At 45.3% G+C, this 27724-nt stretch overlaps 1 non-coding gene across 6 annotated transcripts in view; it reads right to left on the bottom strand.

The window, feature by feature from the left end:
* The window catches only part of LOC104007708 (uncharacterized), a 73877-nt gene that overhangs the window by 41845 nt on the left and 4308 nt on the right, over positions 1-27724 (bottom strand). For 2 of the 6 annotated variants that reach the window (XR_001720348.4, XR_010159641.1), the window contains exons 2-4: positions 21790-21926; positions 17863-17993; positions 4560-4734 (exon numbers count right to left, since the gene is read on the bottom strand). This is a non-coding gene — a transcript (uncharacterized LOC104007708). Of the gene's footprint in view, positions 1-1142; positions 2565-4559; positions 4735-17862; positions 17994-20654; positions 20793-21789; positions 21927-27724 lie in introns of those variants that run through there. The other 4 variants (XR_010159640.1, XR_008536798.2, XR_681991.5 and 1 more) reach the window with 4 other exon arrangements.

Raw genomic sequence — 27724 nt, 5'->3', positions numbered from 1 at the left:
AGTGTTCCCTGGGAATTAACATGTGTCCTGTAAAAGTCCTAAACATGACAACTGGGCAGAAAATCAATCATTGTCTCTTTGCTTTTATATGATAGACTTGAGGCTAGGTTATCTTCCCTTTGTAAGATTATTTTACCAGAATATTGTCTAACAAAAGGAGCTATAAAACTGAGTTTTACAATGGAAGCAACTTGGAAATATAAACATGTTACCTTCATTCTCTCTAACTCAGTCAAGACTAGTGGTTCAGTAGCCCTATGTGAGTCCATGCATTCATCTCAAACCAGAATGGAAGTTTCATCTCCCAATGAGCAGTTAGATGCTCATTCTAGAGATGATGTGGTGCTTACTTTATAAGAAGGTGCGCTGGGTGCGGTGGCTCATGCCTGTAATCCCAGTACTTTGGAAGGCCAAAGCAGGTGGATCACCTGAGGTCAGGAGTTCGAGACCAGCCCGGCCAACATGGTGAAGCCTCGTCTCTACTAAAAATACAAAAATGAGCAGGGTGTGGTGGCAGGTGCCTGTAATCCCAGCTACTTGGGAGGCTGAGGCAGGAGAATTGCTTAAACCCTGGAGGCAGAGGTTGCAGTGAGCCAAGATCGCACCATTGCACTCCAGCCTGGGTGACAAGAGCGAGACTTCATCTCAACAAATAAAAAAAAAGAAGGTGCAACAGTAGATAACCAACCAGAAAGAAGACACCTCTTTCTCCCAAAATTATACTCTGGGATGGGGAGGGGTATGGGGGAACAGCTCCTATGTTAGGGGCACACTCTGAATTGCTTATGCCACTTCCTGTTCAAAATAAAGTAATTGCCTTAATTTTGTGTTGTTTCTTTACCTGGGAGACATTGCTCAGCCTGGAAAACCTTACAAAAAAAGAAGGATATTTAATTTCACTTATCAAACTATGGGTTTAGACTCTTTATAACTTATATAATTATTGTTATGATAGTAGTAACATATGATGAAGGCTAGAAATGATGCTGGAAAACTCAGTCATTCAACAAACATCATAGTCTCTAGAATCTCTTGAAACATTGGTGGCTTTAACATACAGTATCTGGAAATGAAGCTCCACTTATGAGCTGGTAAGATTTATGATGGTTATACCATAAAATATTTCTTTCCCTCCAAAAATACAAATTAAACAAAGTCTTCCTTATTAGTGATTTAATGCAATTTTACATAAATCAAACCCCCTGATAACAAACAATGCCAAACTCTGCCAAGAGCGTGCTCCACAGGACAAACTGGAAGGTGGATACCTTTGGGAAGGGCTGACCACAGAAAAAAATTACAGAGTTACAGCGTTTTAAAATCGGAAGGTTAGTGAGATTATAATAACACATGCTGGAAATCCACATGGTTTCATGAGTTCAGTAACCTTGAGTAACTTTTTCCCTGGGGAAATGGTGGAAGCCGTATTGCCTCGCCAAGTCTTATAGATAGGTCCCAAAGAATCTGAGCGCACAAACATCAGCTGCTCAGATTTCCACAAACCTTTTCCCAGTGGACCCACAGTAAAGCAAAAAACTATATCTATGCAAAACACCTAAAGGAATGCTATGTTCGTGGTCTGAATTTTCTTTTACTTATAATAATCCTCAAAAAGGCCAGGCACTGTGGCTCACGCCTGTAATCCCAGCACTTTGGGAGGCTGAGGCGGGTGGATCACTTGAAGCCAGGAGTTGGAGACCAGCCTGGCCAACATGGTGAAACCCCGCCTCTGCTAATAATACAAAAATTAGCAGGTATGGTGGCGTGCACCTGTAATCCCAGCTACTCAGGAGGCTGAGGCAGGAGAATTGCTTGAACCTGGGAGGTGGAGGTTGCAGTAAGCTGAGATCACACCATTACATTCCAGCCCGGGCAACAGAGCAAGACTCCATCTCAAAAAAAAAAAAAAAAAAAAAAAAAAAAGTCTTTAACACCGAGAGCTTGCTTTATTTAGGCCAGAATTGAGTATTTTAGTCCATGGCTCTGACAGCAATGTCCAGGTAGGACAACTTCCCAACACCAACTGTGAACCATGTGAACAAATGTCCTTAATGTCATTGCTGCATTTGGAAGGACGGGAGCTAGCTCCACTCTAGGAGTCCTGTAGAAAGGAAAAGAGAAGCATACTGGATTGCAGGCTTTCTTGCTACTGGTGTCCGGTGTCATGGCAAGGGTCACCAGTGGCCTGGAGCGAGTCCAGCTGGCAGATGGTTTGATAGCCTGCAGGGCTCCCCTGGGCTTATCTCCTCCTTGGCTGCAAGCCCCTAGCTCTAGCTCCTGCCCAGGCTTGCATCAGGAACCGTGGGGCGGTGTCCGAGCTGCCGGATTCCACCCACAAGCAGAGGCTGTATGCCACTGGTAACATCCAGCCAGTCAGCAGTGAGCTTCTGGGCGATTCTTTCAAGAGACTAGATTGACACCTGGAGCCAGACTTTATCGGACTTACCAAAGTTTGACCCTAATAAACAGTTCAGTTTTCCAGAGTTTTCTGGCTGCATGTAGTTGAAAGCAGGACTCTGCCAAGTTCTGAGTCCAGCTCTGAGCTGTTTGTCTTCCACCACCTGCTGCAGAACACGAGGTGAGTAAGTGGCCAAGGCTCATGGCCAGGTGTGCATGGGGCTGCCTGACACCGCCAGGGGCAGCTGACCTCCCAGATGGCCACCAGCTATGCCCTGGACCTTTAGCTCCTGACACTTTCCATGATGGCTCCCCTGACAGGCTGTGGCTTTGGGTGGTATTAGGGGACTGTGTTTTCTTGTACCTGTTGCTACTAGGAAAACACTACAAATTTTGTGCCTGTATAACACTGTTCTTCAGTTTCTGGGGGTAAAAGTGCACTCACAATAATAAAAACCAACTTGCAATACCGATAGTTACCTGAACCCTAGTCAAGAAAAATTTACTAAGGCCTTATAAATGCAAGACACTCTCCCAAGAAGTGTGATGTCAGGGAAGAAAATACATGGTCTTTGCATTTAGGGAAGGACCATGCAGTGGGGAAGGCAAGACTGGAAACATTTCTTGTGTCTCCTCTGTGAAGTCTGATCGTCGCCCTCAAGCCAGTCCAAAGCATGTAGGTTAAACCACATTTTGGGGTGAACCACACAAAATTGCTGTTTTTCCAGTTAAAAAGGTAGCATGTCAGCAACTTACTTTGGTTCAACCTAATAATCAGGTCTCCCAGAGCACTCTGCCTATCCTGTTAGGGCCCTGTTTCAACCTGTCTTGTGAATAATTGGGTGTTGACAAGAACTTTTCCTCCATTTGATTGCCAAGCTTCCTGAGAGCAGGAACCTTAGTTTTGTGCATGTCCAGTTAAGTACTACACTTTACACGGAATAGAGGAATGAATGAATGAAAAAAACAACACAGGCTGGCACGGTGGCTCATGTCAGTAATCTCAGCATATTGGGAGGCCCAGGTGGGTGGATCACTTGAGGCCAGGAGTTCCAGACCAGCCTACGCAACATGGTAAGACCCAATCTCTACAAAAAATTTTAAAAATTGGCCGGGCACAGTGGCGCTTGCCTGAAGACCCAGCTACTCAGAAAGACTGAGGTGGGAAGATTGCTTGAACCAGGGATGTCAAGGCTGCAGTGAGCCCCGTGATCATGCCACTGCACTCCAGCTTGGGTGACAGAGCGAGATCTTGTCTCAAAAAAAAAAAAAAAAGGCCAGGTCCGGTGGCTGAAGGCTGTAATCCCAGCATTTTCAGAAGCTGAGGCAGGCAGATTGCTTGAGTCCAGGAGCTTGAGACCAGCCTGGGTAACATGACAAAAACCTGTCTCTACAAAAAATACAGAAATTAGCCAGGTGTGGTGGTGCATGCCTGTGTAGTCCCAGCTACCCAGGAGGCTGAAGACAGAAGGATCATATGAGCCTGGGAGGTGGAGGTTGTGGTGAGCTGTGATCACAACATTGCACACCAGCCTGGGTGATAGAGTAAGATTCTGTCTCAAAAAAAAAAAAACAAAACCTACCCAATATAGATACACATCGTTTATATATACATATTTATATGGTGTGTGTGTGTGTGTGTGTGTCTGTGTGTGTGGTTACAAGCAGTATACTGGGTGCTGGGGACAAAAGGCTGAATCAACCTTGGGTCTTCCCAGGTTGATATGGGTCCTTACTGAGATACAAAGAGAGAATTTCATACCATTAAGCAGGGCTTCTCAACAGTAGCACTAATGACATTTTGGATCAGACAGTTTGTTGTGGGGGTGGCTGTGCTGTGCTCTGCAGGATGTTTAGCAGCATCCCTGGCCTCTACCCACTAGATGCCAGCAGTACACATTCCATCCCCACCCCCAGTCATGACAATCAAAATTGTCTCCAGACATTGCCAAATGTCCTCAGTGAAACAAAGTCACCCACCCCCAATTGAGACCCACTGCCGTAGATGTGCTAAGGTGGCATGATGCTTTTTAATCCCGTGAGGTGGTTCAGAGACACTTCCTGGAAAGGATGACACCTGGGGTAGGTCTTGAAGGATGAGTAAGACTTAGCAAGGAGAAGCGAGGCAGAGGCCACTGCACAAGCAAAGAACCATGGCTTACCTGAACTCCATGCTGACTCGGCACAGGAGGGACCACACATAAGTGAAAGGCAGTGAATTCAAGCCAAAAGATGAGCGTACATGTTCCCTTTTAAAAAGCAGATCTTGGTTTCTGGTATAACCTTCTTTCCATGAATTCTTCCACCTTTCAGCAACGCTTGGCCTGAACACAGAACCTTTGTGAATTAAGTGAAATCACTTAGAACTGTTTTAATGGCAGAGCAAAAGCTGTACTAGCACTAATAATAGCTTCCTTTGGGAAGGCACTTCACGGGTTTGTTCTGTCTACTTGTTTGTTTGTTTGTTCATTAATTTTTAAAAAATGCTTTCATTAGATGTTGAATACATACAAAAAACATCAACATACAAACACAGAGAGGAACTAGAAAGCATGTAGCATGTAGCCCCCGTCAGCCTCACACATAAAATATCTCCTCCACCTGTGAGGTCCCCTGTGTGCACCTTCCTGACCTCACTTCCCTCTCCACTCCCAGGGGAGCAAGATTTTTGTGTTCACATTTGTTCATTCAACAAACCTTTTACTGAACACCCCACTATACTATGGGCCAGGCTGTGTGCTATAAAGTAGCAAACAAAACAAAAACTTTCCCCTTTCTTACTTAGAGCAATTTCACATTAGCCTTTTCAGTATTATATGATATTATCAATATCCCAACGAGATACATACATACAGGCAACTAATAACCACTCCCTCAACTTCCTTTAACAGGTGAGGAAGTGGAGGCTCCCAAATGTTGACTTGTCACAGGTGACATGGTTTGTAAGTGGCAGAACTGGGGCGAGAAGCCAAGTGGTTGCCTCCTGTCCCCTCCTTCCATTGTACCACAGCGCTGGCCTCTCCTCTCCTCACCTGACACTCCATGGGTTCAAGTCATTGCTACCGGATGCCAAACTCTGCAGGTAAAGCAGGGCAACTGCAGCGCAGGGAGACGGGTGGGATTTGGAGACTCCTACCAGACCTGCATGTGGGCTGTGGAGTGGGGAGAGGAGGTTTCTCTGCAGTAAAGGAGTCCCCACTGGGGGCAGTCTTGTCCCCAGACATTTGGGTCCACACCAAACTCCCATTTTAAAGTGGCATTGACTGGATGCATTGCCTTGTGCCTGTAATCCCAGTGCTTTGGGAGGCAGGGCCAGGAGGATCGCTTCAGACCAGGAGTTTGAGACCAGCCTGGGCAATATAGCAAGACCCCATCTCTACAAAAAAAAAAAAGAAATTAGGTGCACATCCTATAGTCCTAGCTATGCAGGAGGCTGAAGCAGAGGATCACTTGAGCCAAAGAGTTCAAAGCTACAGTGAATTATGATTGTGCCAATGCACTCTACCTTGGGCAACAGAGCAAGAGCCTGTCTCTAAAAACAAATAAATAAATAAATAAAAGTGGCATCACAGCATACAAACAAAGCCATCTTTTTGCCTTTTCCATTTGACTGGGAGAAAAATGTTTTTCTCCCAGTCAAGTGGTTGGTTTATTGGTTGCTTGAGTTGGATAAACTTGGTATCATTTATTTACAACTCAATTTCTACTTCACTTGTTGATATTTTGGCTTGGTATTCATGCCTCCCCATAAACAAAAATAGTGATGCCTCGGATGGCGGGGATGACAGTGAGACAGATCTCAGAGGCTGTCCAAGGGTGAAGAACGGCTTCCATTTATAGCTGCCACTCTGATCACTGGTAGCAGCTGCCTAGGTGTTGTTTTGAGAAGGCTCAAGGGCCATAATAGATTAGGAAGCGTGGGCTCTGGAGAATGGAGTGGGGGGCTCTTGTGCCACATGATTATCAACCCTGACGTAGGCTGTGATCAGCCAAGATTGGCCAGGCACCACAGGAGGCCTCACACCAGTCAGGTCTCTGGTGGCCAGTAGCTGGCCCTTCTATAGCTCCATCTCCTGGTATGTGGGCCTCACACTCTAAAGGGGGCACAGATCTGGTCCCTGGTTCCAGGCCCCTTCAAATGAGGATAAAGCCTGATAGGAAAGTCTCAGCCTCAAATCAGATGTGACCTCCACATGGCTCATCATTCATTCCACAAATGTTTACTGCATGCTTCTCTGTGCAGGTGCTGTGCTGGACACCGGGAAGCCAAGTGACTGGATGAGAGACACTGTCCTAAGAGTACTTGCCATCTAGTGCATGACACAGACATCCAGTGAATAATAGCAGCACAGTATCATGAAGGCTATGGTAGGGACAATCCAGGATCCTACCAGAGCTTATTCACATGGGTGGTCAGAAAAGAACGGCTGCCCATGGCATTGGGGCAGAGAAAAAATTGTACAACAAGCCAAAGAATGCCTATCCTTTCATGAAGCATTTTGGTGGGGCCATTCTGTGACCTGTCTATGCTTAATGATTCTAGGAATGGATTCAGTTACAGGCTGGACTCAGGGCTTCTTTGCAGTAAGTGACAGGCTACCACATACATACCACATATGCACACTGTGGTCTGAACAAGAACACTCGCTTAAAAGGAAAGTCAGGAGGAAAAGGAAAGGGTGACTTTTACTGCTTTGGCCGAAGGTACTGTATTTGCCAGTAGAGAACTTGGGGAAATCAAATATTTCAATTACCCTATAATTATGGAAGGTAAGACTGACGGGTGAGCTTTTAGCTGTCTTCACGGTGTTTACACATCTTTACATCCCATGGACATCCCTTTGGATCTAAATGGAAGTCCTAATTCCGAGGTCTTGATTTATTTTAGACATGGGAAGTACTTCTTAACTGAACAGTCAGGGTTAAGTCAGGGAAGGGAACCCCTTGGAGTTATGGGATAAAGGACACACTTATTATAGGAATTGGACATTACACAACTTTGGGAGGAACTGTAGAGGTGAAGGCCCCGGAGGAATGGGAGGATCAGAGAAGGAGCCGCCAAGCAGTCCCTTGGACAAGCTAAGCACATCCTGCTGCTGTGGAGGGGCTGAAAAGAGAAGCCTGTGGCCCCTCCTCCGTGGAAATGCCATCCGAGGGAGGGGCTGGGGCTGCTGTCGGTCCTGGAGTCAGCAGTCAGGAAGAGGACTGGATGTGGAGTGCAGGACAGCAAGGACAAGCTGGAACCCGCTGGCCTCTCTGTGTCTGTCACCACATCTAACCCTGATGACTTTCTGAGAGTGATGGCCGCTGCTTCACATTTTCCAAACCTGGTACAAGTTCTTCTTCTGGCCAAATGTAACTCAGAACTGTACAGGGAAAGGGATCTCGAAAAGATAGTTCCATCTTAGCCAAGTGAACAGAGCACAAACCATCACATTTGAAGAAAAGGCTGAAGGTAGAGAGAGACTACTCTGCCTTAATTAAGAAACAAATACTTGGCCAGGTGCGACGGCTCATGCCTGTAATCCTAGCTCTTTGGGAGGCTGAGGCCGGCGGATTGTTTGGGCTCACAAACAAGTTTGAAACCAGCCTGGGCAACATGGCAAAACCCCGTCTCTACAAAAAAATACAAAAATTAGCCGGGTGTGGTGGCATGTGCCTGTAGCATCACCTACTCTGGAGGCCGAAGTAGGAGGATGGCTGGAGCCTGGGAGACAGAAGTTGCAGAGAGTTGACATCACGCCACTGTACCCCAGCCTGGGCAACAGAGTCAGATCTTGTCTCAAGAAAAAAAAAAAAAAAAAGAAAGAAATAAAAAAAACACTGCAGAACTTCCTAGTTCAAAGAACCAGAGGTAAACTTGTGGTGTGCGTCTGTGTGTGTGTGTGTGAAGTGCTTGGGGAGTTTTGTTGAAAGGATAAATTTCTAGGCCTCATCTCTTAAGAGTCTGGGGTGGGGCACCTGTTTTAACAAGCTTAGTAGGTGATACTGATACACACAAAAGCTTGAAAACCACTGTCCTCAACCTTACAAGCAAATAATAGGTTATTAATTAATTCAAGTTGAATGACCTGCTATTGGAAGCCCTACATCAATAATTTGCCATTTAGGGACACTTGGATGGTTACCCAGATGCCAACAGTGTCCCAAATTGCCTCCTGAGCTGGACTTTATGTCCTCCATCTCCCTGCCTGAATACTTTTAAGAACAAGCTAAAATGCAGATTCGAGACTCACACCTGAACTCTTCTGTGAGGGAGCTGGGTGTGGTTGGACAGCAAGAGGAATCTCATGGTGATACCGCCAAGGGGCTAATGGATTGGGAAAGCCAAAGGTGTGCTCCACCCTGCAAACTGGGTTTACTGGTAACTCACACAAGTGATTTCTCTCATCCAGATAATTACCATTAAACAATATGTATCTGTCACCCCAAAGTGTGTGGGCATTGATGCAGCGTACCATGTGAAGCATGTAAAAATGATAGCTACCTGCCTTAGAAGTTGGAGGTGAACTTACAGACCTCCCCATGTGCCTTGTTTGCCCTGCCACACTCATACCCACCCCCCAGCCAGCCATAAACCCACCTGCCCCTACCCTGCACCAGAGAAACTTCTGACACAGCTGCCAAAGCAGCTGACAGTGTCAGCCTCTAGCTCCTTGGGCAGGCAGTATGGGCAACTCAAGAACAGTCAAAGGGCCAGCGTGGTGGCTCATGTCTGTAATCCCAACACTTTGGGAGGCCGAGGCAGGTGGATCACCTGAGGTCAGGAGTAACAGAGCAGTCTGGCCGACATGGTGAAACCTCGTCTCTGCTAAAAATACAAAATATTAGCAAGGGGTGGTGGCACATGCCTGTAGTCCCAGCTACTTGGAAGGCTGAGAATTGGTTGAACCTGGGAGCCAGAGGTTGCAGTGAGCCGAGATCATGCCACTACACTCCAGCCTAGGTGACAGAGTGAGACACTGTCTCAAAAAAAAAAAAAAGAAAGAAAGAAAGAAAGAAAAAAGGAAAAAAAAAAGAAGAGTCAGAGGAAGATGGGGCAGGGCCCAGAGTGGCCCAGCTAAAGTGCAAGGGTGAGCTGATCTAGATCTTCCTGCAGAGCATACGGGGCAGAGTCCAGGCCAGCATGTACACCTCTAGACTGCCTTCTTCCCTTGCCTTCCTTTTCTGTCTCTGTAAACAGAATCCAAAGGCACTGATGCATATTAAATGCCCCTGTTCCCCTGTCTTCTCCCTGTGTTCTTCTTCTAGTATTGTTCAGCATTAATCCTACTGACTGAACAAACCAGTGAGCCAGGGGTCCTCAATTGTGCCTCAGCCACTCAGGGAGCTTGTCAGTGATGCATATTCCTCAGTGTCACCTTCAAAGAACCTGACTCAATAGGTGGGACTTGGAAAACTGAATTTTATCTTCTTATTTTTTTTTATTTTTTATTTTTGAGACAGAGTTTCACTCTTGTTGCCTAGGCTGGAGTGCAATGGCATGATCTTGACTCACTGCAACCTCCATCTCCCAGGTTCAAGCAATTCTCCTGCCTCAGACTACCGATTAGCTGGTATTACAGGTGCATGCCATCATGCCTGGCTAGTGTTTTTTTTTTTTTTTTTTTTTTAATTTTTAGTAGAGATGGGTTTTCACCATGTTGGCCAGGCTAGTCTCAAACTGCTAATGTCAAGTGATCCACCAGCCTCAGCCTCCCAAAGTGCTGGGATTACAGGTGTGAGCCACCATGCCTGGCCTGGAAAATTGAATTTTAAACAAGTGCTACCAAGGATTCCCAGGCAGATGATCAGGGACAACATTCTAGAAAACACCGTATGAGGCAGGAGGTGGTGCAGGAAGAGGAGAAAGAGACAGACCAGAATAAGGCCTCAAAATCTGGTTGAAAAGGCAGATCACACACAAATGAAAAAGACTTAGGACAGGCAATATGCATATCCCTGCAAAGAGCCAGGGCACCTAGGGCACAACATTTAAGGAGGTCCTCAGGCTCAGGTGCACTTGCATGATCCTAGATTAAGTGTCTCCTTAAATTGTGCACCCTAAGTACCTTTCTTGCTTCAATCTCATCATTGTCCTGGTACCAACAATTATGTCTGGCACATCGTAAGCACTCTAAATATTTGATGAATGAATAAATGCATTTATTTAACAAACATTTACTGAGTGCAAACTATTATACTAGGTATAGGTAACTGGGTGTAGGGGTGAGTCCGGGTGAAAATGACAGTCTAGAAATGAATTGGACACAGACTCCACTTTGAAAGAAGTTTATGGGCCAGGTGCAGTAGCTCAGGCCTGTAATCCCAATACTTTGGGAGGCTAAGGCAGGAGGATCACTTGAGCCCAGGAAGCCAAGGCTGCAGTGAGCTATGATTGCACAACTGCACTCTAGCCTGGGCAACAGAGTGAAATCCTGTCTCAAAAAAAATTTTTTTAATAAAAATGTTTATGAACTCATAAGGTCTGAAGACCAGGAAAAAAAAAGATGCAAGGTGGTGAAGGTGGTGGAAAGGAAGGTGCTGGAGTGGAAGCGAAGGGGTTTTGTATATCTCTGCTAGACTACATGCTCCATGAGAGCAGTAGCCCTGCCTCTTCTGGTATATCCCCATTCCTGAAACAGCACAGGTACAAGATGGGTATTTCATGTACATTGGTCAAGTGACTAAATGGCCAGAGCCAGACTTAAAGTTCCAGAGATATACACTAGTGTGTTTTGCAGCCTTATAATTGAGTCTAAGTACAGGAAAGCAGGTGCCTGGAATTACGTGAGGTTTTTTTTTTTTTTTTTTGAGACACAGTCTTGCTCTGTTGCCGGGCTAGAGTGCAGTGGCACGATCTCGGCTCACTGCAAGCTCTGCCTCCCGGGTTCACGCCATTCTCCTGCCTCAGCCTCCCGAGTAGCTGGGACTACAGGCGCTTGCCACCACGCCCAGCTAATTTTTGTATTTTTAGTAGAGACGGGGTTTCACCACGTTACCCAGGATGGTCTCGATCTCCTGACCTCGTGATCTGCCCGCCTCGGCCTCCCAAAGTGCTGTGATTACAGGCGTGAGCCACTGCGCCTGGCCTAGGTGAGGTTAATTACAAAGGCCCCACTAATGATCTAACCCAGTGGTTCCTGCACTTGGTTGATTATCAAAACCACTTGAGGAGGGCTTGGAAAATACTGACTCCCAGGCCCTACACTAGAGGTATGAAGTCAGGGAAGCGACTCAGGAATCTGTATTTGGATTTCCTAATGAGCAGCTCATGATCACCCTGGCTTGGGAACTGTTACTGTAACCAGGAGAAAGGACTCCAGGTTTTAGAGAGCACTTGGTGGGCCCAGCCTGGCAGAGTGGCCGTGGTCCCCAGGCACATACCACACCAGGACGGGGAAGCAATGAGCAGCCTGCCTGGGCTCCTGTCCACCCACCAACAATGTGACTTGTTTTTAGACTTCTCTCTCTGCATCTCTGTTCCTTCCTCTGTGGAGGAGGGCACATAGGCAGCTTGTGGTAAGGCCAAGGGAGATAACTTCACAGAGATGTAGCCAGCGCCCAGTGCAGTCGTGTTTGGTCCTTATCACACTCGTCTTTCTAGCAACACACCCAGCTTCTCAATTTCCTTTTCTGGACTCTACCAAAGTCAGACCTGGCATCAAAGGATTGGATGGCTACGGTAGAAGCTTTACACATGCTCAGAAGACTTTGGGGGAGTGGTAAAGCCCAGAGAGGAAGCTTCCATCAGGGACCCAACAGTTGGGTTGAAACCGTGATTTTAGGGTTTAGTGCCAATCTTAGCGCTATTTTCTCTCAAAGACAGCCATGACTCCTGCCCTCTCTTCTCTTCTCTAGATCTTTCCCGAATCCTCTTCCAGCACCCTCACTGTTCCTGCCCTTACCCCTAGCTGGGGTGCCAGCTGGGCCATCAGATGGACAGGCATGTGCCTGTGGGGAGGACTGATACTGTAGGCCACAGAGGAACCCTCAGCAGGTCTCGAGTCCCCTCACAAGGACAGGAGAGTGCTATCCTTCACGTTGCTCCTTTAGGCCAATTCTCTCCCCAGGTAAATGATGAGGAGACAGCTGAACAAAGAAAAGCCCCTGAACTCCCAAACCCAGAAACATTCTTCAGCACAGGAAAGGAGAAAGCAGGCCAGGAGCAGTGGCTCACAGCTGTAATCCCAGCACTTTTGGAAGCCGAGGTGGGTAGGTCACTTGAAGTCAGGAGTTTGAGATCAGCCTGGCCAACATGGCGAAACCCTGTCTCTAGTAAGAATACAAAAATTAGCTGGGTGTGGCAGTGGGTACCTGTAGTCCCAGCTACTCAGGAGGCTGAGGCAGGAAAATCTCTTGAACTCCGGGGACATAGGTTGCAGTGAGCCGAGATCACACCACTGCACTCCAGCCTGGGTGACAGAGCGAGACTCCGTCTCAAAAAGCATAAGAAAAGGAGGAAACTAAAAATGGCCTCCTCGCTTCTGTACACAGTCCACCTGCCTTCCTCATCTGAGCCCAGCGAAATAGAACTGCGAGGCTGCTTCTTCTCCTGCACCAAGCTTGTCATCCTTCTGAAAGGGAGGAGTCAGCCAGATGGTGGCCACTGAGACTCCAGGGCCATCTCTGAGAGAACCTCTGCTTCAGAAAGAGGTCAGCTGTCAAAACAAACTGATGCAGAGGCACTTCCCCAGGGGAATCTCAAACTGTAGGCAGCCAGGCCCGGGAAGTGGGTTATTAACCTCGTGACCCTTTATCACTTTCTCCTTAATAGCTTTAGGCACCTTCTACGTGGTGTCTGGGGGAAAAACCCACCCTTTGTTTTGGAGGATGACGCAAACATTTTACAAGTAATGTATTGGCCTGTGTTTAACCTTTATTCAATGGGTCCTAATTTATTTCACTAATTGACTGCTCAATTCCAGTAAAATCTCTGGTTCTAGGTTTACAGCCTGCTGAACAAGTGATTCAGAGGTGTATACCCACAGCACAGAGCATCTCGCCACAGTTCAGGTGACAGTGCCTTCCGCTCCATGAAGAATATCCCCATGGAAAAGGAATTCCGGGCCAGACGCAGTGGCTAATGCCAGTAATCCCAACGCTTTGGGAGGCAGGGATGGGAGGATCTCTTGAGGCCAGGAGTTCGAAACCAGCCTGGGCCACATAATGAGATCTCTTCTTTACAAAAGTAAAAAAAAATAGCCAGGTGTGATGGTGTGCACTTGCAGTCCTAGCTACTCGGGAGGATCCCTTAAGCCCAAGAGTTTGAGGTTGCTGTGAGCTGTGCTTGAGCCACTAGGCTCCAGCCTGGGCAACAGAGTAAGCCCTTGTCTATAAAAAGAAAGAAGAAAGAAAAGGAATTCTATTTGTTTGGGGTAGTAATTCCCCAATAGCAGAACTGGGATTGGTGGGGTGGGTGGAAAAAATCTTGGCACAAGGAAAAACTTTTAAACAATTATACTTGTTTAAAAAGAAAAAGAAAAAGAAAACAAGGTGCCTAGGGAGGTGGTGGGCATCCGAGCACTGGGGTGTAGGAGCGGGGCTAAGGGGCTGTGCTGGGAGGGGTCTGAGCTGCTGCCGGAGGAGTCCAACGCAGCTCAGGGTTCTGAGATGAATGCTCAGGTCAGAAAGCTATATATACAGAGCTATCTTCTTGTCCAGGGCCAGGGAAATGCTTTTTCAGGCTGGACTAAGGAGGGAGGCTTTCTACAGGTGAAGACCAGTTGCAGAACGCTTCCAGTTATTTCAAGAGGCATTAGCAACATAGAGCATCCACGTGAACTTATTTACAACCTGGAGATAGCATTATTCATATTGGTCAGAGAGCTGCTGTAAATACGGTAATGGGCTTGGAGCAGAGCCTTAGCTCAATAAGTGTTAGAGATTATTATGATTACTATATAGAAAAACTAGTAGTCACTTCCTTTCTGAAGACACACTGATTAAAACTCAGTTAACATGCCCACTTCTTCAGGTACAGGAAATAGTAACATTGTCTGAAACGCCACATTTAAGTACAAGGTACAATAATCTGTGTTAACTAGTATATACTTTACAGTGCACATTTACCTCTTTCATGTATATATGGGGTCAATATGCAATAAGCATATGTCTATTTATCATTACTCAGGTGTTCATTATCCAATTCCTTAAAGTTAGGAAGTTCAGTAGTGAAAATATTCACTAATACATATATTAGTGACTATATAGTGAATATATTATATTCACAATACATATATTAGTGAATATATTATATTCACGATACATATATTAGTGAATATATTATATTCACGATACATATATTGGTGAATATATTATATTCACGATACATATATTGGTGAATATATTATATTCACGATACATATATTGGTGAATATATTATATTCACGATACATATATTGGTGAATATATTATATTCACGATACATATATTGGTGAATATATTATATTCACGATACATATATTGGTGAATATATTATATTCACGATACATATATTGGTGAATATATTAGTCACTTATAAAACTGGTCCCTATTAAAAAACATCACTTCAGCTAACACTATACCCCAATGACTAGGTTAAAACATCACTTCGGTTAACACCTACTGCCCCACTGATTAGGTCTCTGTGGGTCAGTCTCTTGCCATTGTAAAAATTCAGCAAATGTAACATAAATATTATGCAAATTGCCTTCAGATTGAAGCTGCAAAACTTGCAAAAGATACAGGATTTAATGAAGGTGACAAGAGTAATATTGGCAAATTGCTTGAACTTCAAGCAAAGACATTGACAAATAAAGATTTGGCATGTTTAAACAGTTCACAATTGAAGAGCAGAGTGCTGAGAAAGATGGTGCCACATAGGCCCTTCAAAATAAAATAATTTAAATATCAAAGGATAAAAAGAGGCTTTTAGGAAAACTAATAAACTCTTTTTTTTTTTCTTTTCTTTGGGGCAGGGTCTTGCTCTGTTGCCCAGGCTGGAGTGCAGTGGCGTGATCTCGGCTCACTGCAACCTCCGCCTCCTGGGCTCAAGCGATCCTCTGACCTCAGCCTCCCAAGTAGCTGGGATCACAGGCACGTGCCACCATGCCCAGCTAATTGTTGTTGTACTTTTTTGTACAGATGGGGTTTTGCCATGTTGCCCATGCTGATAAACTCTTATTTTGCAAAACAAACAAAACCAAAAAACTCCACCTCTTCTATGACAGGGTTTAAAAGTCCAAGTGAAAGATGTTATCATATAAAAGTTTGTTAGGAAATGAATATTGAGAAAAGTAACTAACATATAATTCATTTTGTAACAATTAATGCATAGTTGCAATTATAACCTAGATTTGTTAAACTAAGAAAATATATTTTAATCTTTTAATTTCATTTCTCAGTAGGAAGTTCCAATCAAACATTTTTCACACTGATTACAAAATCATGATTCTCTTTTTAAGTGGATTCATATTAAATGTCCTTGCCTGATAGCAATTATCGTCAGATGTGGGAAGACAGAGAGTGTGCACAAGCACCAGTGATCGTTCTGACAATTGCCTAATTCTTTAGCTAACTAGCAGGAAGAAACAGAAACAAACAGAGAGCCACCATCCTTTCCTTAATGTCTTGCCTGAATCTGGAGCAATGGTTCTCGACCTTGGCTGTACGTTGGAATCACTTTGGAGCACTCTAAAAACTACACACGTCTGAGTCTCACCCCCAGAGACACCCACTTCATTGGTCTTGGATGTGGCTGAAGTGGGGATTTTTTTTTGAGATGGAGTCTCACTCTGTCACCAAGGCTGGAGTACAGTGGTGCGATGTTGGCTCACTGCAACCTCCACCTTCCAGGTTCAAGGGGTTCTCCTGCCTCATCCTCCTGAGTAGCTAGGATTGCAGGTGTGTGCCATCACCCCCAGCTAATTTTTGTATTTTTAGTAGAGACAAGGTTTGGCCATGTTGGCCAGGCTAGCCTCGAACTCCTGACCTCAAGTGATCCACCTGCTTCAGCCTCCCAAAGTGCTAGGATTATGGGCGTGAGCCACTGCGCCTGGCCTGAAGTGGTGATTTTTAAGACCTCAAGTGATTCTAACACGCAGCCAAGGTTGAGATACACTAATCTTTCCTAATTTTTGCTCTTGCAAAAGGACCTATATCACATTCCACTACATCCCTTTTCCTCATCCTTCCACTTTTTCCTCCCAGTTAATCCTATTCCTTTTCTAGTGTTGCTATATCTCAAGAATTGTTAAAGCCCACTGCCCCAAAAGGTGAAGGGAGTCTTGTGAACTCAGGCCACAGGCAGTGGGCGGAGGAAGGTGGGAGGGCTGGGGACTGGGTGGGGATGGGGTTGGGGTGGGGTGGGAGGGAACCTGGAGACCCAGGAAAGCAGGAGGAGGATCAGAGGGGAGGGAAGGCCAGGGACAGAGAAGGGAGTGGAGGAGGGTGGAGGGACTGGGGACCCAGGAGTGGGAGAGGAGGAGAAGTGGGCTGGGGACCTGGGATTGATGGAGGAAGGGAGGAGAGGGAGGGTTGGGGACCCAGGAGTGGGGAACAGGGGAGGTAGACAACCTCCAAGCAGCACGTTCCTAGTCCTTCCAGCCTGCTTACAGCTGGACAGACGGCAGCCTTCAAAGCTGAATGCACCAGGGAACAAACACTGTTCCCGCAGCAGCCGTATAACCCAAATTTAAGTTGAAATGTTCTGCATTATGCTTGGAGTTTGGATTCTATCCTGGAGCAGCAGGCAGCAGAAGCCAGCCACCCGGAGTCCCAGCAGACCACAAATGACTTTTGGAACTGAACACCGCTGCTGCTGTGCTGATGGGACCTTAGAGCCAGGCCCTAGATGAACCCGTTTCACCACCTACTTGCTCTCCCCTGGGCTGTGAGGGTCTTTTCATTCCACTTAGTTGGGTGTGAAACAATGTCCTGTCCTTTAAAATGTGCTTTTTCACCACTGCCTTTCACCTTGTCCAAGAAAGGCAGTCATGAAAAAGCACATTTTAAAATTAACATTTCCTTTTGAGAAAGTGATCAGTACAAGAAAAGCCAGTTCCAGAGACCCAAGGCCTTGTACTGAGCACTGCATCCACATTGGTTATGACAACCTGCGACCTCTACCCACAGGCATGACAGCGTGCTCCTCACCACTCCCAGGCCATACTCCCTCCAGATTTCAAAGGGGTCTGACCACCTCCTGGATAATGTGCCAATCAGGATGGGCGCACCTGTAGTCCGAGCTAGGCCGGAGATTCCCAGGATGCTGAGTCACGTGCTGTACAGTTTGGCTGGAGGTGGATGTGGCCGCTGCTGAGTGTATCTATTACTCCAATGGTGGAAAAAATGTAGATTTTCCCAAAACCAGCCAACCAGGCACATATCCAACCCTGCTGGTAATGGGCACACCAGATCTGACTGCACAGAAGGCAGGTTTGATTTTTCTGAAAGAGGCAAGGTGCCAGTGATGTATACCCGCTGCTTTCCTGCACGGGCACTTACCTACAGTTTCACCGAGTTCTGCTTCCCATCCCAAACCGTGGGAATCCAATAGTCAAACATTTTAATGGCATCCAGACTCTCTTTTTGTTTCATCCAGTCATTCCGGGAGCACACATACATTGTCTCAGCGTCTTGAAGGAAAGGGAGATATGGACACGGTACTTTATGCATCAGGACATCAGAACTAGGGCAACACTCTCCTTGTTATTGCATATTTATTTTGTGGCATATTCTAGGACCATTACACAAGCACTTTGAAACTACAACCAATTAAAGCTTTGAATTAGATGTGTAAGTTAGTTAGAGGCTAAATTGTTCCACCATCCGGTTTAGGGGACTGAGGAATCCATTCACTTCTCAAACATTATTAGAGACAGGCTTCTTATGTGATTAGTTCTGGGCAGTGGACATCGGTAACTAAGGTTCTGAACCTCCGTGAACTTACAGTCTAATGGAGAACAGAGATACCTGCATTAGAGATGACCATGCTGTGTGGAATGTGCTACAGGGGAGACAAGCACAATGAAGGGACTTCCTAAGGTTCTATGTCAAATCAATGGTGTCACCAAACCCAGGGAAGACAAATCCCTGATCTAACACATCCTTTTTTTTTTTTTTTTTTCCAGACAGGGTCTCGCTGTGTCACCCAGACTGGAATGCAGTGAGATGACCTTGGCTCACTACAACTTCTGCCTCCCGGGCTCAAGTAATCCTCCCACTTCAGCCTTCTGGGACTACAGGTGCATGCCACCACACCTGGATAATTTTTGTGGTTTTTGTAGAGATGGAGTTTCACCATGTTTCCCAGGCTGGTCTTGAACTCCTGGACTGAAGCAATCCCCCTGCCTTGGCCTCCCAAAGTGCTGGGATCACAGGCATGAGCCATCGCACCTGGCCCTAACACATCTTTGTGTGAAGTTGTCCACATCACACTGGGACTCAGCCCTGTCTGCTAGGGACATATTGTAGTTGGATGTAGCAAGAAGCTAAGATGAAAAGAAGTTGACTCTAGCCAAAAAATGTCAAAGAGGAAGAGTTCAAGACCTGTTGTGAGGTAATGGTGAGGAAGATGGCACCCGAGATGGAGAACTAGCTTTGTTTTAGGTCATGCAGGGCTGGACTGTGAAGACCCTTACACATTGTGGTAGAAGAGGGTTGTGGGGTGAGGGGTGATTTTGCTCTAAGGTTCTTCTACTGCAGGTGAAGAAATCTGAATTAAAAGCTCAGTTTTTAAGTACTTCATCATTAATCCAAACAAAGTTCTTCCCTTATTTTACTTTTTATTTTTCCTTTATACCCCTAAACCCTAATTGTATTCCCTTCACCCCACAGCACCTACTTTAATATATCTTTATATATGCATGGATGCTGTCTTACAAAAGTTATATTATTTTAGGTGAGATGTCTTTACAAAAATGATAATGTACTATATATCCTTTCCTATTTCCTATGTTTTTCCCTTACCCCTCAGTGTTTTTTTGTTTTTTGAGACAGGGTCTCACTCTGTCACCCAGGTTGGAGTGCAGTGATATGATCTTGGCTCACTACAGCCTCAGTCTCCAAGCTCAAGTGATCCTCCCACCTCAGCCTCCCATGTATATGGGACTACAGGCATCGGCAACCACACCCAGCTATTTTTTTTGTTTTTTAGTTTTTGTAGAGACAGGGTCTCACTGTGTTGCCTAGGCTGGTCTCAAAACTCCTGGGCTCATGCAATCCTCCCATCCAAGCCTCTCAAGGTGCTGGAATTACAGGCATGGGCCACTGTTCCCAGCTACCCCTGGATTTTAAAGATCTATAGTGCTGCAGTATACTTCCAGTTGGTTATTTCTTACTGTTACTTAGTATTCAACAGTCTACATCTGCCATATTTTATTAATCCCTTTCTCTAGTGATAAGCACCTAAGCTGCCTCCAACATCCAGCTACGCCAATCAATTTCATGATGAGCATCCTTATGAACTTGTGGGAGAACTTCCTCGGAAAAAATATATATTCCAGAGTTATTCACAGGTCATAGGATATGTGCATGCTTCATCTCAACAAAGCCAGATTGCTTTCCTAAGTGGTGGTACTGGTTCTAGTTGACACTCCCTCCAACAGTGCCCAAGAGTTCTATAATATCTTCCACATTCTCAGCTGCACTGACCTTTCTGCTCCTGGTCATTCTTAGACAGAAGCTTAGAGTAAATGTAACCAACAGGAGCTATCAAAGGCTCTTCACCTCATGAGAACCATGAGAAAAGGGATGCTTTTGAAGAATTGTGCAGGAATGATTGATCTTACTTGAAAAACCAGAAGATGAAACATATGTTGTATTCTCTGGGAATTTTGTGAGATATTCGGCATTACAAATGCAAAATATTTTCTGCATATATTTATTTTTTTGCACAAATATCCCATTCAGTCTTTGCCTCCACCCCCCCATGTTTGGCTAGTTTCTACTGACTTGGTTTGAAGCATTCTTTGAGTTGGCTGTGGCCAGTCTTCATCATGACCTGGTGGTGGTAGGCAGCAAAGGGGAGGTGGAGTTGCAAGACCAGAGTGTCCTGCTGAGCAGAAGACTGGCCTCATGAGATGAGCTGGGCCTTCCTCCCTATCTTCAGCTGTCATTCTCCTTGGGTCAGAGGGTAGAATATTAAGATGACAATAATAGGCCCATGCGTGGTGGCTCAAGTCTGTAATCCCAGCACTTTGGGAGGCCGAGGCAGGCGGATCACCTGAGCTCGGGAGTTTGAGACCAGCCTGGCCAATGTGGCAAAACCCTGTCTCTACTAAAAATACAAAAATTACCTGGGTGTGACACATGCCTGTAATCCCAGCTACTCGGGAGGCTGAAGCAGGAGAATCACTTGAACCTGGGAGGTGGAGGTTGCCCTGAGCCGAGACCGTGCCACTGCACTCCAGCCTGGGCAACAGAGTGAAATTCATCTAAAAAAAAAAAAAAAGAGGGCAATAATAATAAGGCACATTTATAGAGTAGTTTGGACCCTGCTACTCAAAGTACGGTCCTCAGAGTAGCATCTTAGGTATCACCTGGGATGCTGCTTGGTAGAAATGCAGAATGTTGGGGCCCAACCCAGAATCACTGAATCAGAACCTGCTTTGAGCAAGATCCCCAAGGGATTCTATGCACATTACAATTTGAATAGCACTCCTTCAGTCTTTGCCAAACATGTTCACATTGATTATCTCACTTAAACTCTTCTCAACACCCCTGATTTCCTCAGGTATAGTTATGTAAATCTTACGTTGCAGTTGAGGAAACTGAAGCTAAGCAGGTTAAAATAACTGGCCCAAGAATATCCAGAAGAGCCCCATGAAAACAGATTTTTTAATCCCCAATGTCATACTTTGTTTCTATCCCTTTCACCCCATGCCTCATTTTTCCTCACTCCAGCTGCCTACTGGAGGTGAGGCCGGCAAGTCTTGCAGCCCTTAGGATCTTTCTCTGTTGGGCTCCAGACCTGAAATATGGCAAATTTGGCTTGAGACCAAAAATGCTCACTGCTTTTCGGCCTCAATCCTTCTCTACCTTCACTGCAAGTCTCAGGAGTTCAGAGGACGCTATGGTCTGAATGTTTGTGTCCTCCAAAATTTATGATTCAAATCCTAGTTCCCAAGATGATGGTACTTGGACCTGGGGCCTTTTGGGAGGTGATTAGGTCATGCGGGCTCTGGGATTAGTGCCCTTAGGAAATAGGCCCAAGGGAAATTGTTTGTCCCTTCTACTGTCTGAGGGCACAGTGAGAAAGCTCCATCTATGAGAAAGAGTGCCCTGATAAAACAGTGAATCTGCTGGCACCTTGATCTTGAACATTCTAGCCTCCAGAACTGTGAGAAATAAATTTCTGTTGTTTATAAGTCACCCACTTATAGCATTTTATTACAGCAGCCCGAAAAGATGAAGAGAGAGGGACAGCCAGACCTTCACTCGGTGTGAGGTGTGTGGAGTTATTAGTGGGTCTCTCCTTTGAGTGAAGTTTATCAAGTTCCATTTTTTTCTTCTTAAAAGCAGGTTAAGCAGGGGTGCTGAATCTGGGGTTCCTCAGACTCCCAAGGCATCTGTGGATATAATTCAAGGAGTCTGTGATCTTGGATGAGACAAATATTTAACATTTTTATTTGCACTAATCTCTTACCACACCTAGCATTTTCTTTACTGTAACTACAGGAAACAAACCACACTAGGCTCAGCAGGACCTATGACCTGTGACTTTGTCACTAAGAGAAATCACAGATATTTCCATATTGCATAACTACTGCAGACCTTGAAATCTCATTTATGCTCATGATAACTTCAATATTACCTCAGTTGTTAGTCCCATACTAGATCTTGTTATTAAATGTGTTAATAGGTGGAGTGCAGTGTGGCTCACGGCTGTAATCCCAGCACTTTGGGAGGCCGAGAGTGGCGGATCACCTGAGGTCAGGAGTTTGAGACCCGTGTGGCCAACATGGTGAAACCCCGTCTCTACTAAAAATACAAATATTAGCCAGGCGTGGTGGCATGCGCCTGTAGTCCCAGCTACTCAGGAGGCTGAGGCAGGAGAATCACTTGAACACGGGAGGCGGAGGTTGCAGTGAGCCAAGATTGCGCCACGGCACTCCAGCCTGGGTGACAAAGCGAGACTGTGTCTCAAAAATAATAATAATAATAATAATAATAATAATAATAATAAACAAATGTGTTAAAGCAGCACTATAATGCCAAAATACCATTATATATGTATGTGAATATGTGTGTGTGTGTGTGTATATATATATATGTAATCATTTTTATTTTTTAGAGACAAAGTCTCTCTTGTCACCCACACTGGAGTGTAGTGGCACCATCATGGCTCACTGCAGCCTTGACCTTCCGGGCTCAAGCAATCCTCCCAACTCAGCCTCCTGAGCAGCTGGGACTACAGGCATGTGCCACTATGCCTGGCTAATTTTTTTTTATTATTTGTAGAGACGGAGTCTTCCTATGTTGCCCAGACTGGTCTCAAACTCCTGGGCTCAAGTGAGCCTTCTGCCTCAGTCTTCCAAAGTGCTGGGATTACAAACGTGCACCACCTCATCCAGCCTATTTTTTTTATATTTGGATAAATGTGTTATTAATATAATGGCTTCATTTGTAATCTTATGAACTTCATTTTATGAGCTCAAAAGCATTATCCTGAGAAGGAGTTCATAGGTTTCATTAACCTGTAAAAGGACCATTTCAGATTCTAGAACCTTCATCACATCCTCCAGTCTGTTTTTGATTGTTGTTTTGGGTTGGTTCATGTCACGCTCGGATTTATTTTACTTTTTTTATCAGTAGCAACATAGCACTTAAAACCAAAAGGGGCCTATATGCTTGTCTTCAGGAGTGAAACGAAGACTCTCCTGAGAAGACGGCACTCCACTGCATAGCCAGGCTTGGTGGCAGTGGGGGCTAAGAACCCCAAGGAAGAACATGCATGACCCTTGCCCTCCTTCTGGAAGATCGTCTCAACATTCAGAAAATTTCAATTAAAAAATGCCACGTGCTAAATAGAGAGACCATCAGCCATAGCTTTTGCTGACTGCTTACCCTTCTATAGCTTTATATCATAATCTTGATTATAACCCACAAAGAAGCTGAAAGATGTTTGGCCTTTGAAAAACAACACCCCTCCTCTCACCCATGATGCCAGGCAAGATTACCAGAATTCTGACACTGGAACAGGTAAAAGTCACTGGGTCTATCCAGAGAAAATGAAAGGTCCTACTTTTAAGAAGCTGTAAGAACACTACCTTTACAATCATTGATGTGCAAAGAGATGTTCCTGATAGGTTAAGTAAAATAAGAAAAAGCAAGTTACAAGATAGCATGTTTTATAACATATATACAGAGGGGAGTGAGAAGACAGGGTAAAGAGCCTGAAAATATATGTATCAAAATGTTAGTAGAGGTTAATTCTGGAAGTGGGATTACAAGGGATTTTCATCTTTTTATTCCTTTTTGTATTTTTTTAATGATCAGTATGTTTTACCTTTGTTAAGAAAAAAATAAGGGAACGCAGCTGCGTTCATTTGGTAAAAATCACAATGTTAAGTAACTATATTTTACTGCTACTTGGAACCTTGCAGAGCCACTTAACCACTTAACTGGCTTCTCACTTCTTGAGGAGATAAAAAGAGCAAATGGAGAGTGGAGGAATTTCATTTTTTTTTTTTTACAAAAATAAATCCCTATAGTGTTATATCATGGAATTTATACAGTGGGCCACATTAGGACCTCCAGATTCTTACTGCACCAAAAAGTAATAACCGGTGCATAGCAGGTGCTCCACCAAGGTGAACTCCCTTTCTTCCTATTACACATTTATTTCCATCTCAAAGCACTCAAGGGAGTGCTTGCTGGTGGTGTGGAATATTTTTCTTCCAGATCTCCATTTCTCTCTTTTTTCTTTTCTTTGAGACAGAGTCTCGCTCTGTTGCCCAGGCTGGAGTGCAGTGGCACGATCTCGGCTCACTGCAGCCTCCGCCTCCCAGGTTCAAGCAATTCTCCTGTCTCAGCCTCCTGAGTAGCTGGGACTACAGGTGCCCGCCACCACGCCTGGCTAAGTTTTGTATTTTTTTAGTAGAGACAGAGTTTCACCATATTGGTCAGGCTGGTCTCGAACTCCTGACCTCAGGTGATCTGCTCGCCTCGGCCTTCCAAAGTGCTGGGATTACAGGTATGAGCCACCATACCTGTGGAGATGGAGCCACTCCATCTCAAAAAAAAAAAAAAAAAAAAAAAATCAGCCAAGTGTGGCAGCACACACCTGTAGTCTCAACTACTCAGCCACTTCCCATTTCTCTAAGGTAAAAATAAAGTATTTCTTCCTTGCTCTGATTTTTTTTCCTTTTCTACTTTACTAGTTTTTCTAGTTCTCCTTCCTGGGGCTTTCTCCAAGGTATTTTAGATTCTTTTTTTTTAAAAAAAGAAAAAAAAAGTACTCTTATAAAATGAGTATTTTGAAAACTGTAGCTGTCCCTCCAGAACTGAAAGAAACACACATGGACTATTTCAGTTATCTCTTGCAGTATAGCAAACCACCCCAAAACCCAATGACACTCCTGTGGACAGAAGGGGTCCGTGGAGTGGAGGGGAGGCAGGAAGTGATGCCTGGGCTGCTCTTTTATTTATTGTTCATGATTCTGTGGGTCAGAGCTTGGTGGGGATGGCTCATCTCTGCTCCATGTGGTGTCAGCTGGGCCTGCGTGACTGGGGCTGGCGGGTCCCAGGTGGCCCTGGTCACGTGGCTGGAGTGTTGGTACTGGCTGTTCGTTGGGGTGCCTTAGTTTTCTCCACGTGGCCGTTCTCCTTTCACATGTTCTCTCATTATTCAGTAGTTTAGCCTGGGCTCCTCTGCCTTGTGGCTAGTTTCCAAGAGGATAAACACAGACACTTCAAAGTCTTCTTAAGATCTAGGCATGGAAGTCCCACAGCACTGCCCCACATTCTCCCGGTCAAAGCAAGTCACAGGGCAGGGCCGGCCCAGAATCAAGGGGTAGGAAAAAAGACTTTACCTCTTGACGCAGAAATGGCAAAGTCACAGCAGAAAAGGTTACATGGGACAGGAAGGGTTGTGGTGGGCATCTTTAGAAACAATTTACCCCATAAATAGAGTTTAAGATTAAAAAAAAGTTTTTAACGAGCTTTAAAACCATAGTAATTAGTGTAATGAAAATAACTAATGATATTCACCAGAGGAGATTTTTTTTTCTACTCTATCTGGCACTTTCACTTTCTAAATCAGCCCCAGTTTGCCTCTCATCCCCACTCTGCACCCCATGAGGCCAGGACATCCTGAGCATGCACACAGGAAAGAAGTCCTTGCCACGCCCTCTGCCAGCATTTCACCACGGGCCTGCCCCCTTCAGCCTGCTTCTTCCTCAGAGGCCCACCCTCAGTTCTCTTCTTTTTTCTCGTTATTTTCTTTTCCTGCGGGATTTTATCTATTCCCTTGGCTTCAATTGCCACCTAGACTCTGATGACACCTACATTTTGTTTTTTATTTCTGTTTATTGATTTATTTTTGAGACAGGGTATTGCTGTGTTGTACAGTGCTCGGAGTACAGTGCTCAGAGTACAGTGCTCAGCTCACTGCAGCCTTGACCTCCTGGGCTCAAGCAATGCCTCAGCATCCCAAGTAACTGGGACTACAGGCACGCACCACCACACCTGGTTAATTTTCTGATATTTTGTAGAGACAGAGGTCTCCCTATGTTGCCCAGGCTGGTCTCAAACTTTTGAGTTTGAGCAATCCTCCTGCCTCAGCCTCCCAAAATGCTTGGATTACAGGCATAAGCCATTGCACCTGGCTAAAATTTTAATCTCCAGGCTAGATCTTTCTCTGTTGGGCTCCAGACTTGAAATATGGCATTTTCTTCCTTTCCTCCAAAGCCCACTACCTCTCTGTGGCCCTCTTCTATTTCATACAGTGAATCAAGCCAGAAACCTGGCAGTTCTCGATACTACCCTCTTCCTCATGTCTACATCCAATCGATTACCGAATCCTGCTTGCTCTTGGCATCTCTATTCCATCCTCTCCAGACCTGCCACCATTTCTTAGTTTAGCCCAGCATCATCTTTGCTGCCTGCAAAAGCCTTCTCAATGGCGACAGACCCTCACTCCTCTGGTCCATTCTCCATGCTGGGCCAGAATGAGCTTCCTATACCATCATCCTTGTTAAAACCTGTCAGCAGGTCCCCCTTGTCCTTAGGATAAAAGTTCCACTTCCACATTCCTTAGCACGGCACACAAAGGCACTTCATGTTCTGGGCTGCTTTCCTTAATAGCCTAAGTTCCTCATCCTGCCTCTCAGATCTGTGATCCAGACAATTCAGAGCATCCTAAATCCCCAAGGCTCTCTCTAGTCTCCACTTCTATCCCTTTACTTCCTCAGCTTACAGATCAAATGGGAGAAGGCTTCCCTGACCCTTCCCTAGGCACCTGCAGGTACCTATCTTAGCATTTGTCAGATTCTATAGTGACGGCTGGCTCTCCTATTTACTTCTCCCACTATACTGGAAGCTCCTTCAACACTGGAACGGTGTCATTTTTATGGTTTTTCCTCAGTGTTCAGCTAATACCTGGCATATGGTGGGGCAATGAATGGATGAATGGTGATGAGACCCACTGACTGCAAGGGGCAAAGAGAAGATGTCTCGTGGGTACAATGTGTTCTAACATTCATAACTGACCTGAGAAATCTTTACAGTCAGCTCCCCTCTCACTTCCTTCATTATTCTGATCTAAGGAGAAACCAGTACCATCAGCAGGAAGGGTCAGCATCTATCTGAGGTACCACTTACTACTGCCCAAGGGCTTTCTTTTACTCATGCTACATTAGTCTGTTCTCACACTGATATAAAGAACTACCCGAGACTGGGTAATTTGTAAAGGAAAGAGGTTTAATTGACTCATAGTCCTGCATGGCTGGGGAGGCCTCATGAAACTTACAATCATGGTGGAAGGGGAAGAGGCACAGAGCACAAGCAAAAGCAGGGAAAACCACCTTATAAAACCATCAGATCTCATGAGAACTTACTCACTATCACGTGAACAGCATGGGGGAAACTGCCCCGATGATCCAGTCGCCTCCCACCTGATCCCCAACTCGACAAGTGGGGATTATGGGGATTACAATTCAAGGTGAGATTTGGGTGGGGACAGAGCCAAGTCACATCCAAACCATATACACGCCCAAGATGACAGTTTTCCATGTCTGACCCTGCAATGACACAAGCTAAGGGAAAGGCATAGAAGGACCCACACTTCCACCTAGGCGTTTGCACATATCCTGTCTGTAACTCCAGTGGGTCTTCAGAGACAATCTACAATTACTTTCTCCAATAA

The sequence above is a fragment of the Pan troglodytes genome, chromosome 7 (assembly GCF_028858775.2).
Source record: "Pan troglodytes isolate AG18354 chromosome 7, NHGRI_mPanTro3-v2.0_pri, whole genome shotgun sequence".
NCBI classification, from domain to species: Eukaryota; Metazoa; Chordata; class Mammalia; order Primates; family Hominidae; genus Pan; species Pan troglodytes.
This window is presented reverse-complemented; position numbering and strand designations above follow the sequence as displayed.